The sequence below is a fragment of the Hippopotamus amphibius genome, chromosome 5 (assembly GCF_030028045.1).
Source record: "Hippopotamus amphibius kiboko isolate mHipAmp2 chromosome 5, mHipAmp2.hap2, whole genome shotgun sequence".
In the NCBI taxonomy this organism is placed as follows: domain Eukaryota; kingdom Metazoa; phylum Chordata; class Mammalia; order Artiodactyla; family Hippopotamidae; genus Hippopotamus; species Hippopotamus amphibius.
The window spans coordinates 122,193,532-122,210,593 of NC_080190.1; positions in this window are offsets into that span (position 1 = coordinate 122,193,532).

A 17,062-nucleotide genomic window follows, 5' to 3' on the forward strand; every position below is an offset into this window, starting at 1 on the left:
AGGGGTCAGGCAGTGTGGATGGTGGGGAGCATGGTGGGACAGATCAGTTTGCCTTTGCTAAAAACATTCAAAACCAAAGTTAAAGAAGCAAAAACAATCTGTAGGCCAGACGAAGTCTGGAGGTCTCCTGTTTGCAGTCTGTGAGTCAGATAATCATTCCCTCCCTCTCCAGTTTTCATAATTCTGTAGTTTTTGTTTCTTTGGCTCGAAGTCAAGATCTCTCAGCATCCAAGCTCTCCCCGGATTGCAAATTGGGCACCTTTGGAAACTTCATTAATTCTTTGCACCACCAGAGAGCCCTTCCATAAATTATTCTTTGCACTCTTTATGTATTACTCAATGATTGCAGTCTTAAAGCTGTCTGACAACCTTATTTGTACTTGGAGAAATGAACAGAGTCTATAATATGAATTATGAAGATATAAGACACTACAAGTGTTAATCAATTGAAGAAAGTAGCACCAAATTTTAAGCCACTTTAATCTGGAGGAAAAAGATGTGTTTTAAGCTAGTTTTAAGCCACCCAAACTTAAAAATAATGGGTGATGTGTCCTCCTTTGCCATGATGTATCTTCAAAATGGAGATAAATTCTTGGGCCCTGAAAATCGATGGGAGTGTGATGAGAGAGGGAGGTCGCAATTTCCCTGCTTTGATGAAAACATTTCAGATTCGCTACATGTTAAAAAACACCCAGCAACAAATAGTAATGAGCTCACTAATCAGAATTTGGTTAAGACGGAGGAGGAGAAGAAAGCAAGAAGAGAAAGCTTAAAGGAATTAAGTATGTCCTTGGTTAAGTGATTCATTGGGGTAGAGAAATGGCATTATCAATAACTGTCAAAAAGATTTAGACTCAAGGAAATAGAGCTAATTTCAGCTGGAATAAAGGAGTACATCAGAAATGCAAGGGAAATAAATGCAAAGAATGTTGATCTAATCCAAGCAAATGGCAACAAAATAAAATAGATTCTTTAAAACAGCATTGAAAAAATAGTTCTTATGCCATTGTTTAATCACCCATTGGCTCTTCGTGCAACCCCAAGCATGAGGAAGGTACTCAATGAGTTACCTGATTGCCTGACATGTGCAATGTTTAAAATAAACTGAATGTTGTTTTTAAAAATTTTTATCCAGAATAATTAGCCATTTCTAATTCTTACAAGTTCAGAATGACTCTCCTATCGCCAAACAGCTGGCATCAGGATTTTTTTATTGTGCTGAGTAACCACCAGGGCCCATGAATGGCAGTCTCTTTCCATGATCAATCCATCAATAAAGAGTTAATTAATGGCCTTTTTTATGCCCAGTCCTGAGACAGATTCCTTAAGAGCACTGAGCAGAATTTTCTTAAGTAAATTAACTCAAAATGACAATACAGTTACAATAAAATGAAGCATCTTTTATGGGTCTTGAAACGTAATTATACTAACTGGGAAAGCTCATATTTGTTATACATGTAAAAAGGCAATAAACCCAAATTAGCTACGTACCTCAGTCATGATTGTCATTTAATATATTTGCAATTAAGAAGGATGCTTAGATTAGTCACGAGAAGCGGAAAACCTAAACTGGGGTGAAAAGTTTGTTTTTTTTAATCACAGTTATTTAAACAGTATATGGAAAATATAGCAGTTGCTCTATCTTTCAAGGCTGAAGATAATTTTTCCGTGAAATTATAGTCAGCTGTGTCCTTCGTACTAAAGAATGAGAGTGAGCATGGGTGATCTAAAGCAAAGAAAATAATGGAAGACTGTGTATATGAGTATGTCAGGGTGGCAGTATTTAAGGCTTAGTAAATATTTTATTTTATTCCCTTTTGTTTCTGTTGGTTTTAATGTTTAAAACTGCAACCAAGAATACAACACAAATGTGATACGAAATGTATAAGATGCTAAATATCTGCTTCAAAAATGGGAAATTTCATTTTTAATAATATTCCTGGAGTACATGGATATTTAGCCTCCTGGAGATACAAAGACAAACCCATTCTACTCTCATCTTTATTCAGCATCCCACCTCAGGTGGTACCCAATGAAGCCTCGAATGGAGACCGAGGGAACTAAACTCTTGAGAGGATCAGGGTATGTGTCTTTTTCTGCAAGTTAATAAGAATGAAGTGAGTTGATGGGTAAACGGCAAATTTACCATCAGCCCCCCACTCTTGGCCTGAATGCCTTGTCTTGGTGCTTCATAGCGGTAGGGGGTGGGGTGGGAAGATTAAGCGATGAGCATTGGATTTGTTGCAGGAAGGGGGACCCCTTCCAGGGCTCTTCCAGGGGCCCAAGAGCAGGCTCTTGTCTAACACTCGGAAGTGAGTTGTCCAATCTTGGAGATGAATTGTCTGAGGAGACACACGTGCTGACAAAGCAAAAGACTTTATTGGGAAGGGGCGCCCGGGTGGAGAGCAGTGGGGTGAGGGAACCCAGGAGAGCTGCTCTGGCACATGGCTCCTAGTCTCGGGTTTTGCAGTAAGGGGGTTAGTTTCAGGTTGTCTCCGGCCAATCATCGTCCTTGTTGCCCATATTTGGTCTGACTCAGGGTCCTCCCTGCGGGCCCGCCCATCTTTCAACCTAGATGGATTCCAGCAAGAAGGATTCTGGGAGGTTGGTAGGACATAGTAGGGGCTGATGTCTCCTCCCTCCTTTCCACCCTCTCGGATTCTCCTGGTTAGTTTTCCGTGGCAAGTGGTTGTCATTGTGCCTGGGCAAGGGGGCAGTTTCGGTCAACGGTTCCCTAACAGATTCACCATGCCTAGAGTTGCCATGCAAAAGCTACAGTATTTTGAGCAGAATCCCAAATAACACTCTATTTTTATTCCATAACCAATATCCATTAGTCACCTGTCTTGGGCCAGCCACCTTTTAGACACTGGGCACTGTCAAGTGAAAAAACACATCCAGATTTATAAGGAGAGACTTTATTCAAAAGGATTATTGCAAGGGAGGAAAAGAATGACTGCAGTAGGAGAAGAGTATTGCAGCAGGAAGAATACTGTGGCCATAAGATCTGTGAGCAGCTCGAGGGTTAAACAACAAGGGTTTTTCTTTTACAAGAAGGAGTTAAAAGGCTAGAAAGAATGTGTGTGGGAGAGTGGGGTGAAGGAGTGGCCTGAGCAGACAGTAGATCAGAGAATAGTTTACCCCGTGGCCAATTTGTTCTTACCTGTCTGCTGGCCCAGGCTGAGGTTGGGCCAAAGTACAGTGGCCCAGGGGAGGGAGAGAGTATTAATCAAAATTTGGTTAATGCATATTTTGTTCCAAAAGTGCTCTGTAGAGACAAGTAGTTCAGCTAATCATTTATGAGGCAAAGAATAGAAACTTGGAAGGTCTGTGTCTGGCCTTGTTGTAGGTAAACAAGGGACATCCGTGAGGCTTATCTAAGTCATTCTGGGGAAGGATGGTTCTTTGCAAGCAAATCATTTCTCAGATACAAGGGATGGGGGGAGGATTTCTTCGCCTTTACCATTTTCCAGGCTCACAAGCGTTGGGTAAAGTTCAACATTGTCAGGACATGGCAACGAAATAGACAAAGTGGGTCCTCACCGTCGAGGACCCGAGATTCCACAGGGAGAGATGGACAGAGACTTGTAGGCCTGTCCATTAATAAGGTCATTTCAGACCCTGTTAAGCCTGTGAAGAAAACAGAAGGACAGTGGGCAGCGACTGGTAGAGGAGGCTTCTGACGGTGGAGACAAGAGAAGGTCTCCTAGAGGGGGTGCCGTTTGAGCTGAGAAGTAAATGACGTGAAAGAGCCACCAGGGCAGCTAGACCTTCCTGAATGAGGTGCAGAGCAGCAGTGAGGTGGAAAGGAGAGCGAGACCAGGGCAGGCGGGACGTGCAGGTAAGGAGGCTGGACTGCACTGCTCTGCAGAGGGTGGATAGTAGCAGAAGAAGATCGAAGACAGGGAGGCGAGTAGGAAGGCCCAGGAATTCTGCAGAGTGAGAAGGATGGTCTGGAGGGGGTCGTGCTATTGGGATGGGGAAAAGTGATCCAATTCAAGGTGAGCTTTGGAAGTAGAGCTAATGAGATTTAGGTGAGCCGTGAGGAAACAGGAGCAACAGCAAACCTTTGCATGGAACCTACAACACCCTAGGCACCGTTCTGAGTGCTTGATGTGTGCTAACACACATCTTACCTTCACCAAAACATATAAAGAGGTGGGTACTGTATTGTTCCCATTTAGAGATAAGGAAACTGAGGCACAGAAAGATTAAGTAATTTACCCAAAGTCACAGAGCTAATAAGCGGCTGAGCCGAGATTTGAACCCTGGAAGGCTTCAGGGCAGGGTCCAGCATGCGTGGTTCCTGTCATTTTGGCCTGAGCTGTTGGTCCTGCCGTTGGCTGAGATAACTGAGGCTTGGTGGGAAGTGGATTTGAGGGGGACGTCAGTGGTTCGGCACGGGCCATGTTAATTCTCTAATGCCTTAGACAACCAAGTGACAGCACTGAAAATTTGTAGATATGTTTGATATATGTTTGGAGCTCAGGGAAAGTTTCAATTTGGGGCTGTGACTTCCAGCATCTTCAGCATATAGGTGGCATTCAACATCATAGGACTGAATGAGATCACCTGGGGCGGGGGACAGGGGGAGGTAGAGAAAAAGACAAGATATGCACCCTGGGCAGGTCAGGGGTGTAGCAGCTACACCACTGGCGTTGAGCTTCTATTCAAGTTCTCCTGATTTCGGCATAAGGGTATCTGTTCCGATGCCTCCTTCTCTTACTCTTGCAGCTTGAAAAGAAACTTCGAAGTAAGCTGAAAGTTAATTTGCAATTACTTGGGGCAAACTCTCTCTCTGTGTATAGAAAATCACACCCTTGATCACTGTGAGAATGTCCACCTTCTCAAGCTAAGATACCGCTTTGTTAACATGTAGGAGACCTACTAGCATTAGAGCCCTAGACTGTTTGAAATATAAGACCGGATTGCGATTTACTAAATGCTTTCATATCTACCATCTCATTTGACCTTCACACCCACCCCATCATGTAAGCAGGGCACTGATGATGATGAGCCTTTGCTGATAAGCGTCTAATGCTTTGAGGGACTAAATGACTTGCTTAAGGCTACAGTGTTAAGAAGCAGAACTGGGACTCAAACCCACATCTTGTGCTGCCAAATCCTTTGCCCTTTCAGCAACACCAGGCCTGCTCAGCACACCCAGCGTGCTTCATTATAACATGTGCAACTCCCATTCACTTTGTCAAAAGACAAAGGTGGAAAGGCAAACATTTAACTTTCTCTCTCCTACTAGCCGAAATGTCTAAGGGTTGATAACACTGAATCCCAGGACATCATGGATTATAGATAAGAGCCCATGAAAGGAGTCAGACAGGAACTGGGCAGACTGCCCACATTTGCAGGAGATCTGCCCTGTAGGGCTTCATTACTTTGTTAAACATGAATTCTCCAAGCATGAAATACACCCATTTTCATATGTAAATACAAAACTACATGTAAAAGTCAATGGAAAATAATCTGTGGATTTTTTTTTTACCATAATTGTGTATTCGTGATATTACAAATAATTGAGAGTTGATATTCAAAGAAAAGCATGTAGGTAAAACTCAACCCCTATCCTCTGTGTGCTGGTGAAATGGACAGGGACTTTTAGCAGAAATCTTAAGTAAATTGTAGCAAATATGAGTTGGTTTCTGATACATGTGCCAACCAAGCTGACTATTTAACAAAGGACTCCTCTGGGTCATCTTTTACCTGTCAAGATTCCCAGGGAGGTGTCTCTCTCTTGCTCCTCCTCTTTCAAATGCCAGCTGATTCAATCACTAGAATGTGCATTTATCGTCCTGCCTTGAGACAGTACAGCACAGCAGGTTTAACTAAATTGCCAATAAGACCATCTTACATTACCTGCACCCCCCCACCTCCACCCCTCGCAGCGCCTCCAGCGGGAGCAGATGTGACAGGCTTTCAGAGCAACAAGTGCTCTCTGCTGCTGTTGCTCCAAACCCTCTGGCAGACACCAGTCAGGAAAGGGCGAGTCAAGGACAAGGAACCAGAAGGGTGAGAGCACGTGGAACACTGGCCACCGTGTCACCCCACACTACCCGCAGCCTGGGAGGCGGGAAATCAATCGTGTGTCAAGGGGAAACTTGCCTGAACGCAGGATGGGCTCTGGTCTGGTCGGCAGAGGAAGGGCGCCTGATGGCTATCTTCCCAGACGCTCAGATCAAGGACAAGTTCAGCAGATGTGCTCTCATTGAAGTGATGCCATTCTCTGATCTCAGAACAAGGAACAGAATCCCTCTGAATTCTCACCAGATGTGCCTATGAACCTGGACATTTGATGGGTGAGTCCTACCTTCCTGGACTGTCAAGCAGCATCCTGTGACAGGCTTTAAAAACACAAGGCAGTGAGAACCACTGCCAAAGGTGGAAGAAAGAGAAGAAGCAGTGATTCTACACAACAAAAGAGCATCCCTTGTCTGAAAATGTGAACTCTGGGGTCCTCCCTCTCGCCAGGGCTTTCTCTCTGGATTTGTGCAGTGGACGGGGATGTTGTACAGAGGCCTCTCCTGCATCCCAACCTGGCCCCAAACTATATCCTTCTACTCTCTTATTTATTTATAATTCCTCTGAAACTAACTTTATTATTCAAGGTATAGCTAGCCTGTATGGGATTCTAAAACAGTATGGCTTGACCAGTGCTTCACAAGGTCTCTCACATCAGCACACTCAGAACAAATGACGGTATTTGGAAGGCACAGCAAGGGAAAAGGATGAGGCTGGTCAAGGGTCTTCCCTCTACCCCTGGGGAGCAGTATCTGAACACACATCACTTGGAAGCGCTGACTTAGATCAGGGAGCTCAAGCCACAGGTGCTTGATTTTTTTAGGAAAGGAAAACATGCAAGACTCGCTTTTATGATATTATCAGGGTGGCAGAATGTAGATTCAAGATCCAACACTTCCATCCTAGAGCTACTGAATCCAGATCCAAGCAGTCAGGGAGATCTGGGGACTTTAGTTTACACAAGTGCCTTGTATCATCACCATGTGCATTAAGCTTGGAAACCTCTGTGTCTGGTATCTCCACTCTCACCACCCTTCCTCCTTCCCCAGCATCCCTTACTCCTCTCCTTTATCTGGGTGGGGTGCTTCCTCTGGGCAGCTGGCAATTACACATTAGGACAACAGAAGACAGAAGGGGAAGAAAAGACTCAGCAGAATTAAACACAGAACTTGGGTGCTCAGAGGTTGTCGGTACATTTGAACTAGACCAGGAAGGACCTCTCGCTTTATACACAAGTGCCAAGGGCCCTGAAGATCGGAATCCCCACCCCTGCCCCAGCTCCTATTACCCAACAGCTTCACCAGAGGGGCAGAGAAAGAAATGATGCATCCTTGGCGTGGGGAGGTGGGAGGGAGAGAGAGGGGTAAAAATGCTTCCTCCCACTCAGCTGGTGCGCGGGAAGAAGAGGACAGGAGAACAGCTGTTTCCTGGCAATGTAAAGGAAAAGGGAAAAAGTGGTTTGATTCCTTCCTTTGGACTGTTGCATTGGCTTTATCACCTCATAGTCAGATGTGTTTACAGGCAAATGGGCTTCCAGACATCCCTGCCCTTTCAGATGTTACGGACACAGCCGAGGGTTCCACTGTTAATCTAAGGGAGTAACTCCAAGCACGTCCCTAACTCCCTGGCCATTCATATCCTTGTTTATGAAAGAACTGGACACCCAAATAAGTAAAATCTAGCACATAAGTGCTATGAAGGAAACCAAGAAGGGGCGGGAATAGAGAATGATAAAGACAGGTGTCTGCAACTCAATGCTTGGTGATGACCTAGAGGGGTGGGACAGAGAGGGTGGGAGGGAGGCTCACGAGGGAGGGGATATGGGGATATATGTGTACATACAGCAGATTCACTCTGTTGTACAGCAGAAACTGGCACAACAATTCTAATGGAGGAAAGCTATTATACTCCATTAAAGACAGAAAGAAGAAAAACAGAAAAGAACAGGGATCCGCCCTAGATTAACTGGGCGAAGGGGCAGGGGAAAGGCCCTACTCACTCTGAGAGCAGAAGGAGGAGGAGAAATCAGAAATGGGCACTCGATCCTGCGCTCTTGGCAGAGGCCGTATTTGTGTGAAGGGATGGAGCCGGTGGGCCCTAGAGTCCCAGCAGAGCTGTGCCTTGGCCGTCAGCGAAGGCAGAAATACACGATGGTACTGCAGCCCCTCCTGCAAGCTTAGTGCTGCAGCTGGGGAGCTGGGCCAGAGCACCCCTGCATGCAGCAATGCAGCGCTATGCCAGCAGCTGCAGCCCCGGCTGCCTGCCGCCCTGGCCGCGTCCCGCTCACGTCTGCTGCTCACCGTCAACACCCGTGCAGCTGCGCAGGTGCAGAGTGCTCTCGGGAGCCCTGTGAGTGTCTCTTCCCAAGGTCTAAGCTAGAAGGTGACTCTGAAGGCATAGGTGATGCCTCGTGAGCCAGCCTATTGAAGTCTCCCTCCTCGGGATGGATGTGACCGTGCTCTGCCTGCCTCGTCTCCCTCTTCTGTTACCACATCCCTGGTTTCCCCCTGGCACCTTGGCTCCAGTTACTGTCAGGTTCAACTCAACCCCACCCAGGAATGCACATGACAACTGCCTTCTACCAATGTTCCCAGCAAAGAAGATACCAGGACAGTGATTCCTTCCTGTAGAGAACTATCTTGGCATTTAAGGGTTACCCAATCTGCTGTGTTTTGGGGACTTCCAATACGCCAAGGTCAGGAATTCCTCTGATGTTGTGATTTGTACAACATATACCAGCAAATGTGCTTTAGCGCTATGATTGCCACGCAACAGTCCCTCTGTGAGTGATGCTACCCCTCATGTCAGCCCTCGCCCAAGTGGAAAACCTTCCTAGAAAAGACAGTTTGACTTTCCAGGTGTAACTAAAGTTAACTAAGCAATAGTTAAATTTCTATTGTATTTCATTTTCAATGCACTCTGAAGTTATTCGCTAATATATACTGCAGTTTTAAGCAGAGATGATATATTAAATCACTTTGTGAGCGGTTTTTTTAAATATAGATGTTGACTAAAATGCTGTACAGTAAGTCCCCTACATACGAACCTTCAAGTTGCAAACGTTCAAAGATGCAAACGTGCATCCCATCAACGTCAGGCGAGAGTGAAACCGCAGCCCACCCTCTGTCTCCTATTGCTGCCCATCCTTCAGCTCTACCATCTCCCACCTCCTCTCCCTCCTCCAGTCAGTGACTCTTCTTGCCTGTTCACTTAATGCCAGCCCCTGGATGCCAGCTGTTGTACTGCACAACTATACTTTCCAAGATACTGTACTGTAAGATTAAAAATGTTTTCTTTAATTTTTGTTTGTTTTTTATGTATTATTTGTGTGAAAAGTATTATAAACCTGTTACAGTACAGTACTCTATAGCCGATTGTATTAGTTGGGTACCTAGGCTAACTTTGTTGGACTTACAAACAAATTGGACTTAAAATGTGCTCTTAGAACAGAACTTGTTCGTATGTAAGGGACTTACTGTAAATAGTTTGGCTGTAGAATTCTTGCCTACGCCTGGCTTAGGAATCTTTAATATGCAATTTTCCAGACATTAGAAGTTTTTAAATGTTTTGTACCTGCTGGGCCCCAGAGTTAGGGACTTCGCATCACCCTCTTACGCTGGGTTTACGCTGTACCTTTGGAATGTGTCCAATGAAACCAAAGTTCAGCATTGCTTTTCCTCAAAACATTCTGTTGTGCAGAATAAGCTCTTATGGGAACAAGAATATTAATTATGTAATAATTTCACTAGACAAGTAAGTAGAAGTTCATAATCTAAGTATAGTCTCCCTATACCTCCTTTTTATGACATGCATTCAGCGGCAATTTTGAATGCACCGACCAAGGATGTTCTCTGTGGTTTAAGTGAAAGCCATTCAGCCACTCTGGGCAAGGACAGCAGTAAAGAACAGCTGTGTCTGTGCTGGTGTCACGGGTATAATGCCTGGGTCACAGGGGTGAGAGTTGATTCTGCCGGCCTCGTACTTCGTGGGATGCTTCTGTCTCCTGGTCCCCACCCCTCCCCTGAGCCGCCGTTATTAAGTATTTGGCTCAAGCCTGATTCAATTTGGTCCTCCTGATGTGTATGTCCTTGCTCAATAACACGAGACAACATTTTCTTCTCTCCTTGCCAGATGCATGGCACTGCTTTGTACTTTCTAGGATGTAGGAGAAAAGGTATCTTCTAAAATATAAAATAATCAATTCTTTGGAAAACTGAGTTGGGCTTCTTTCTTGTTGAAAGTTATTATCTTGACCACTTAAGGACCAAGAATTTTTTTTTTTTTTTTTTTTTGCGTTTGGTTGATTAAAAATCTGCAAACTTACTTCTCTTTCCTTAGCTTTATGGAGGTATAATTGACACGTAAAATTGTAAGATAAAGTGTACCAGTGCGATGATTTGATATATGTATACATTGTGAAAGAACTCCCCGTATACATTAACACACCCATCACCTCACATATTTACCCCACTCCCATTTTTTATTTTTGGTGAGAACATCTACGTTTCACTCTCTTAGTAAATTTCAGTCACATAGTACAGTGTTATCAACTGTGGTCACCGCCTTATTTATTATATCCTCAGGCTTTATTCACCCTATAACTGAAAGATTTCACCCTTTACACACTGATCGCTCTTTCCCCCAACCTTGGCCCCTGGTATCCACTCTTCAACTTTGTTTCTATAAGGTTGAGTTTTTGTTTTTTAGATTCCACATATAAGTGATAGTCCTCAGTGATGCCATTTGTCTTTCTCTGTCTGGCTTATTTCACTTAGCATAAGGCCCTCCATTTTCGTCCATGTTGTTGCACATGACAGGATTTCCTTCCTTTTTAAAGGCTGACTATGATTCCGTTGTGTATATATATACACCACATTTTCTTGATCCATTCATCGGTTGGCAGCCACAGGTTGTTTCCATACCTTGTCTCTTTTAAGTAACGCTGCAGTGAAAATGAGGGTACAGCTATATCTTCAAGATAATGGTTTCACTTCCTTTAGATATATACCCAGAAGTGGGATTGCTGAATCATATGGCAGTTCTTTTTTTTTTTTAATTTTATTTACTTTAAAAAAATATATTTATTTATTTATTGGCTGTATTGTGTCTTTGTTGCTGTGTGTGGGCTTTCTCTTTGTAGTTGTGAGCAGGGCGGAGGGTGCTACTTTTTGTTGTGGTGCACAGGCTTCTCATTGTGGTGGCTTCTCTTGTTGTGGAGCACAGACTCTAGGCGCTCAGGCTTCAGTAGTTGTGGCACATGAGCTTAGTAGTTTTGGCTCACGGGCTCTAGAGCGCAGGCTTAGCAGTTGTGGCGCTCCGATTTAGTTGCTCCGCAGCATGTGGGATCTTCCTGGCCCAGGGATCGAATCCATGTCCCCTGCATTGGCAGGTGGATTCTTAACCACTGCTCCACCAGGGAAGCCCTGGTAGTTCTATTTTTAATTTTTTTGAACAACCTCCATGCTGTTTTCCTTATTGGCTGCACCAGTTTACATTCCCATCAACGGTGCATGAAAGTTCACTTTCCTCCACATCTTCACCGGCAAATCTACATCTTTTTTTTAAGTGTTAATTGGAGTATAGTTGACAACGTTGTGTTAGATTTAGGTGTACAGCAAAGTGAATCAGTTATACATATATATATACACACACACATATATACACACACACACACACACATATATCCACTCTTTTTTAGATTCTTTAGATTCTTCCCCATATAGGTCATCACATAGTATTGAGTAGAATTCTCTGTGCTATACAGGAGGTCCTTATTAGTTATCTATTTCTTTTTTTTTCATCTATTGCTTTTTCATTGTTAAATTCACTGTAAATGAAGGCTTTTGCAACTAAAATGAGATTTGTTTCCATCTAAAGAAGGAGGCAAGAGTGCTTGCAAAATTGCAGTGTGGCTGGTGGGAGCAGAGCAGAGTGGCAGGGCTGGCTGGCTCCCTCCGTTAGCAGAAAAAGCCCCTTGCTTTCCTTCATGCCCTTATTTCCTCCCATCATGCCTTTTCTCCTGTCCTTGGCTTTCTCAGTTAAAGTCACCACCATCACTGTCACCATCACCATCACCGTCAATCACCATTAACAATCATAACTATGTATTTAATAAAATAGCAATGCATAGCGAGTGTCCTCCAGTGGAGAAACAGGACACGTGAACACCATTATACATAGTAATTCAGGTTAGCATGAGCCAATGAGTGGCACACAAGCATATTTATTTTCTAAATTCCCATCTCAAAGCCCTTTAAGTTGCTGAAAAATACTCAGTAAGCACTCTTGAACACGGGTACAAATCTTTCTGGGTTTGTAGCCTGCGACCTGCACTGGTGCATACAAAATCCACTTGCTGCAACTTTGTCAGCAGACAGGAGCGTTTCCAAAGTTAATTTAATTAGAGGACATTGAATTGAAAGCATCCAAAACGATTTACCCAACCTCCTCAAGTATGCTTGAGTCATGTATAATTTAAGCGTTTCTGGTCTGGAGTTAAAATGTATTTAAGACTTATAAAATCTTAAAAGTCAAGATTTAAAATGTGTGGCTTTGCTGAACATAGATCAAATTTATAGGCAATGAGAGCCTGCCTGCCATCAACTTAATGGATGACAAAACAGCGAAAGATGTTTTATCAATATCTGTTTGCTGCAAAGGAAAAATCTGTCTACTCAATTAGCACAGAGACAGAAAATGCAAGTGTTGCTGCTAATGCACTTGTTGGAGTTACCCCCACAGTCTGGGCTTTGTTTAAATCAGATGGTACAGCTGTAATCAATTGTAGCCCACTTTAAAATGCGTATGTTATGATCAATCAAACTATTTTTAGGGCTATTTCAGGAAAGAAAATAATTCTGAACATGAGAGAATTTTTTTTTCATTGGCATCAGAAACATCACCTCGAACCCATCCAATGTAAAACCTAAAGCTCTTATGAACTTCTATTACCTGGGAGTTCCCTGGTGGCCTAATGTTTAGGATTCCAGGCTTTCACTGCTGTGGTCCCGGTCACTCCCTGGTTGGGGAACTAAGATCCTGCAAGCCCCGTGGCTAAATAAAACAAAAAACAAAAAAACAAAAAAAACCCTTATATTTCCAGTGAGGAAATCAATAACAATAACATATGACTAGTTAAGTAAATCTTGGTCCTGAAACTTGCCTTTAACTCATTTAGAGGCCCTGTATGCCATGAAGGGGCTCTAGTGATTTATTTTGTTGAAATGATCCGAAATTGCCTCCTTCACTAACAGTACCTCACAGATTTAATAAGCAAAATGCATAAATCCACAATCAATAACAATGGCCAGGACAGAGTTACTTGTGCTAGTAATTTACTATGTGATTCCTATAAAGAGTAGGTCAGTTTTAAAAATAATATTTTAAAACAGTGTATGATTCCACGGACATGAAGTACTAGACAAATTCGTAGAGACAGATAGCAGAATGGCAGTACCGGGGCTACGTGGAGACGTATTATTTTATGAGTATAGCGTTTCATTTTGGGGTGATGAACAGTTCTGGAGATGGCTGATGGTGATAGTTGTGCAACAGTGTGAATGTATTTAACACCATAGAGCTGTACATTTAAAATGGTTAAAATCATAAGTTTTGTTATGCCTGTTTTACCACAATAAAAAATAAAACTAAAAAATATAACAGTTTAGCTACTTTATTCTCAAAGCAATAAGTAATTGGTGTGAAAGGAAATTGAATGATGTGTTCCTTAAGTCAGAGATGGTACTTAGATTTCCAAAATATATACCTCCCTTATGTTCAGTAGGGTCTATTTTTTTACAGCAAAGTCAACTTGCAGAGTTTTTTTAAAAATTATGAACATTTCAGTGGCAAAATCTTTCTGTTATTTTTGACAGATAGTACACAAGGTGCTTCCTTAGAGGTTTATTTGACCTCTACTCCTGCTCTATTGTTAACTTGAAAAGATGTGCCTGAAACCAAACATGATACCATTCCATGCCTAAGAGAAGACAGGTGGAGATCTACCTGCAGAATAGAAATGGTTACAAGGAGAAGCTTATAAAGGAGCTAGAATAGCACTGATCAAGACCTGAAATTATATTGTACCTTTGTTTGTTATTTTCTGTCACCTTCACTCCTCCACACATACGAACAAGAATTTGACTTCTTAAGTACTGAGGTTTTGTCTGTAATGTTCCCCATTACACCCTCAGCACCTGTGTGGCTCCTGGCATATATTAACTGATTGATAACCATTTGCTGAAAGAATGAATAAATGAAGAAACTTGAAGAGAAGTCTCGAAATGTGAAGGTACCAGAATTCTGTTAAAAGATCAGATTTCTAGTATTTTTTGGCACACTGTTAATTTAGTTGCATAACCTCAGGCACATCCCCCAACTTTCTGGCAATCTACATCCTTGTTTATGGAAGGAAATCCAAGTTTCTTCCAGCTGCCCTATTCTGCGATCTCATCCTGTCTTCCCGAAGGCCCTAGAAAGGGCAGCATTGTTATCACTGAAGTGAATTCTCAGAATGGTACAACCCTTCCATAAAAAAACAAACAAAAGGAACTCTACAGAAAAACCCACAAAAATTAGTAGCAAATGTTTATTAGATAATGTAAGTTTCAAGACAAAAGCACTAAAAATGGTAAATGATCACCTTACCATAGTCAGGCAGAGAGAATGTCCAGTGCCAAGGCCCTAAATCAGAAATGAACTTGGCCTATTAAAGAAACAGAAAAAAGGTCGATGTGAGTTGAACACACTGCAGGTGTAGGGGAGGGGAGGTGGTGGGAGATGGGATGGAATTCAGACAGGAGGAAACCAGGGGTCTGATCCCGCACGTGTAGGAGTCTGGTTTTATTCTAACAGCGATGTGAGGTCATTTAAGCAGAAGGAAGCATGCTAGACTCTCTCCATCTTTATCTCATCTCTACTTTTCAGTGTTTGTTGGTCTGGGTTTTCCCTGCTAAAACCACATTGCTTCCTAAGGAAATGCCCTGTCATTGGCCAGAGGGCCATGACATAGGTCTATAGCTCCATAACTTGATGGGCTGGTGGTGTAGGTGTGTCACTTAACCACTGCAAGTCTCAGTGCCTTCACTCTCTAAACAAGGAGATAACAAGGGTATCCATTTTGCAGGTGTGATTTGAATGTGAAATGAAATCTTGCATGAAAGCTTGGATAAGGAGTGACACAGAGGAGGTACTTCCACAGTTAGCTTTAGTATCATTAAAACTATATCTTAAAAGACTAAAAAATACATGTCTTAGAATGTAACTGATCTCTGGATAAGGCATGGCTTTCTAAACACACTAACAATCAATGAAATCACAAAGAAAAGATATGCAAATTCCACATGTGATGCTAACAAAATTTAGAAACACTTTAGGGCTGATATATCCAGTTGTATACATTTTATATTGTACAATCCCAGGAAGCAACGAGCAGCAGTACATTTTTACTGAACAATCACAATAAAATAAAATATAAAATAAGCTGGGTTTAAGAATGTAACAAGTATAGTGGTTAATACCATACTATTTAAAGAGTTCTAGGTATCCCTGGTGGTCCCATGATTAGGACTTGGCGATTTCACTGCGGGAGGCTGGGTTCGACTCTGGTTGGGGAACTGAGATCCCACATGCCTCGTATTGCAGCCAAATTAAAAAAAAAAAAAAAAAAAGAATTCTTAAAATAAAAAGGATAAATTTTCCAGCTGTCAAAATAGCAAAGGTAAAATGTTGAAGAAATTGCAGTGAGATGCAGACTCATATTCCACTGTCCGTGTGACGTGTGAATTGACTTGCTCTTTCCAAAAAAGAAATTTGGCAGAATCAATATTAAGACCACTAAAATAAGGGTATCCTTAAAAATGTCCCTTCTAAGAACATCAGAGTTTACCTTACAGAAAGAATCATAGTTACCCACCAAGACTGACATATAAAAAGATGAATCGGTGAAAAATTACAAACTACCTGAATGGCCACAACAGCAGAATGATTCAATAAATCGTTATCTTCTTTTGCAAGAATATTCTTAAAAAATACCTAATCACGTGAGAAATTACACACAATTTATTATTAAGGAAAACAACCTTTTTTGTCAACGATGCGCAGTGTGGTTGCAGTTGAGAGGCTGAGTGTCAGGAAGCAGGTACAGGTACCTGGGCGTGGTGGGGGAGGCCACCACTGCACCAGGAAGCAGAGAAAACCCATCCACCCAGAGAGGGGGCTGGGACGCATCTGCGGGGAGAACCCAAGCGGAGCCTCCCTGGGTTACCCCCAGCTCCAGTCTGTCCCTGCGGGTTGCCTCTGCTCTGGGAGCTGAGCTGTAGCCTTTTAACAAAGTATCTCTTTGTGGGGAAAGAGAAGGAAGGAAGCAAACAAAGGAAAGGGAGGAAGGGAGGGAGGGACAAAACTGTTTGCGGTAGGTCCATTCTGAGTGTGAGAATTACAGGGAACTTTTGATCCCCGTTTCTACATCCGTGTCACAGTCTCGGATGAGCTCGTAGCGTCTTCCTTTCACCTGCCCAGATCTCTAGGACCCCCTGCCCCGTCAGGAAGTAGTATGGGATGGGACAGGAAGAATCCTACGAATTAGGATCTGTCAGACCACACCAGTCATTAAACTGCCTCTTTAACTCATACAGTCCCTGCTTGAATGGCTCAGCGAAATGCTCAGCGTTTCTGAGTTCTGTCCTCTCCCAGGCTCCTCTTTATGCACGTACGATGGACGATGGGACCTGATGGCTGCAGAAGGTCAGCCGCATAGCCTCTGGGGCTCGCCTGTCTTTGAGTCCACCTGCCTCTGGGAGGGGAAAGACATGGTTCTGCCGTTTGTCTCGAGTTGTCGAGCTTCTCAGTTGTGACTGCAGGTCTCGCTCTGCTGCGCGCCCTCCGGCAGCTTCTTAGTTTTCTTCAGGGTCCCAACAAATCACTGCCCCTGGAGAGGCTGCTCCATCACGGTCTATCCGAAGGTCCCAGAGTTTTGTCAAAGCTGGAGAGAGGAGTTGCTTTATCTCTCTAGACCTCAGCACCCTCAGCT